Source organism: Propithecus coquereli, unplaced genomic scaffold (assembly GCF_000956105.1).
Source record: "Propithecus coquereli isolate 6110/MARCELLA unplaced genomic scaffold, Pcoq_1.0 Scaffold181, whole genome shotgun sequence".
In the NCBI taxonomy this organism is placed as follows: domain Eukaryota; kingdom Metazoa; phylum Chordata; class Mammalia; order Primates; family Indriidae; genus Propithecus; species Propithecus coquereli.
Genome location: NW_012142857.1, coordinates 3143754 through 3146529, shown reverse-complemented (window position 1 = coordinate 3146529; position 2776 = coordinate 3143754). Strand labels below are relative to the sequence as shown.

The 2776-nt window shown below is 50.3% G+C and overlaps 1 protein-coding gene across 1 annotated transcript in view; it reads left to right on the top strand.

The window, feature by feature from the left end:
- The first annotated feature begins 1743 nt into the window (after positions 1-1743).
- The window catches only part of HDHD2 (haloacid dehalogenase-like hydrolase domain containing 2), a 38986-nt gene continuing 37953 nt past the window's right edge, over positions 1744-2776 (top strand). The window contains exon 1 of the mRNA XM_012642633.1: positions 1744-1816. The gene's annotated coding sequence lies outside the window, so the exon portion shown is untranslated. The remainder of the gene's footprint in view (positions 1817-2776) is intronic.

The following is a 2776-nucleotide window of genomic DNA, read 5'->3' as shown; positions in this document are numbered from 1 at the left end:
CGGCTAATTTTTTTCTATATATATATTTTTAGCTGTCCAGATAATTTCTTTCTATTTTTAATAGAGATGGGGGTCTCGCTCTTACTCAGGCTGGTCTCAAACTCCCGACGTTGAGCGATCTACCTGCCTCGGCCTCCCAGAGTGCTAGGATTACAGGCGTGAGCCACTGCGCCTGGTCTGTTTTTCCTTTTATATGCTAGTAGTATATGTTGATGTAAAGGTCAGGTATAATTACTTATGCCTATATGTCACGGGTTTGAGGGTCTGGATGTTTCCAGGTATGGACATAACTTAAAGGTTAGGTTCCAGACATTCCTTTCTCTTATATGTGTGATGGGGAAAGTCACTGTTCATGGTGTTTTTCTATTTTTTGATTGGTTGGGCCCTGTTCCATGGTCTAATTAACCCATTCTTTAAGACTGAAATAACTTTTTCCCTGATTATTTTTCTGTAACTATTTCTTTCTTATATTTTTAACTGTTTCTGCCTTGTTTTTCTGCTCCTATCATAACATTATCTCTTGTTTTTCTATCCCTAACATTCCATTACCTCTTGTTTTTCTGTCCCTAACAAGCCCTCCTCCAGACTGGGCTAATAAATGAAAACAATCCGAGAAGTCAGAGAGTAGTGAGTGGGTCAGTCAGTGAGTGAGTTGATCTGTCTCCAGTTGCGGAGACAGACCCGTTTTATTCTACAGTAAAGAACTGCTCTTGGGAAACTGCTCCCTGCTTGAGGTTCCTCCATCGTCTTGGCCTTGCTGGTGATTTTTCCAAGGAAGGAGTCAGAGAACTGGGATAATAATCTGGACTTGACACTTCGGTGTGTTTGGCCATTCTTCCGCCAAGAGCACACCAAGAACAGACTTCCACCCTGACATCTTTGGGGCTGATACGCGGGATTCTGACAGGCGTTGGATGGTGTTCCCGTAGTGTGTTCATCCCCAGCCAAGGGCAGAGCAGCGGTTTTATCAAGGGGTTCCATTAGTGTAACCGAAGTGTGTATCCTATTAAATCAGACTGCTTCATAAGTTCATTTAGTCATTTTCATAGTGAGTACGTAAGGATGACCATCTCTGCATTGAATTTAAGTCCAAATACCTTACCTGGATCAAGAGGAGACAAGTAGAGCCCCCCAATATGTGTGTTGGGGGGGCAGGTGGTTCTACTGTACCAAGGTATAGCTCCCCTAGGAACAGGTAGGCAGAGTCTGTGCTAGCTCTATCTGAGAGAGAGGCAGGGTGGGAAACCACAGCGTAAGGTTTTGGAATAGCTGATGCATGAAAGGAGGGACATCACGCCTGAGATAGTGGTCAATGGAAAAAGCAGTAAGTGCCAGGTGCTAGTCATGCAGCTAAGGAGAAAATGCTGAGGTTGAGAGATGTGAAAGAAAGTGTAACTTCTGAGTTACCCCTCGAGAATGGATAAGAAGTGGAAGGAGGGGGGGGTGGAGGGAAAGAAAGCTACTCAACAGCACTTGGTCCAACAATGGTGCTGTGGAATGGAAAAGAGATACCGAGCGAAGGCGGAGGTTTTTGTTTTTCCTCGTGCATCTCGGCCTAGCAGGCCGAGCCCTTGCGGGAGCAAGTCTCAAGAATAACTTCCTTTGCTCCTCAGTAGCGGTGCAGAAGCAAGACTGGACCGCGTACTGGGTGTCCCAACCCCGGGCGGAGGTGGTGTTGGGAAAGGCGGAGCTTCCGGTGCGGCCCAGAGCCATTTCCGGTGTCCATCAGACAGGAGCGGGCGCTGTATGCCGGCTGCGAGGAAGCTGCGGGCGGCGCGGGTTGCTGGCTTTCCTGAGGACGGCGTGCGGAGTGGGGGTGAGGAGCAGCTCTAGGACGGAAGAGGAAGAAGCGGAATTGGGGACGGGTGGCCGCACGCCTGTGTGGAGGCTGCATCTTTCGTGACAGGGCCCAGGGAGATACGGGCGGCGTCCCTGGGCCACCCCTCCCGCGGGGCATGAGCCAACCTACACGCTTGCTCCGTGAGGACTGCCCGCCCCTCGGCCGCGGCGCCACTGCGCGTGCGCAGAGCCGGGCGCTAGGCGCTTCCGCCGGGTAGCGGCGTGGGTGGGGCTGTGGCTTTCCAGGGAGCACATCGTGACTCCGGCGTGTTAGTCACTTCTGGAAGCGTGCCCCTGGACTGTATTTCGAAGCCAGCGTCTCTTCTGGTCAGTCTGGTGTTTGCCAGACTGTGGAATTTGGGTTTGTACAGAGTGCAGTGACCATTCCTGAGGCTCCTTCCTACGAGGTGGAGGAATCGAAGTTGAGTTGGTGCAGATTTTGTTCTTGAGTCCTTTCTGCTCTAGAGACTGTGATTCATGAGTTTAGTTAATTCAGAGCCTTTATTGAACGCCTCAACAACACAGTGGAAAAGGCAACACAGCCCTTCCATGCACAGAGCGCAAGAGCGTAGGAGGAGAGATGGGGGCAGTTCACCAGGAGAGCAATAAGCGTAAGGGGAGCACACTGGAGGCTCCCAGAGCAAAGGAGTTGGACTCAGGGCAGGCACACCAGAGGCGAGGATGCTTATCTGAGACGGAGGACTGAAGTAGTTCACTAGGGGACAGGAGGGTGAAGGGGGGGTGGGAGTGGTAGAATGCAGGCCTGTGGTCTTCTGATTTCAAGATTGTTCTTTTTTAAGCATCAAAGGAGGCAGGAAAATGTTCATTTTTGTCTGCTACACCTCTTTTAATAAAAGGATTTGTTCTGTAAAATTTGGATTCAGTCAAAAGGCCGCCATCAAGGATCCAGAAGACCATAGGCAGGTTTCCCACGCCT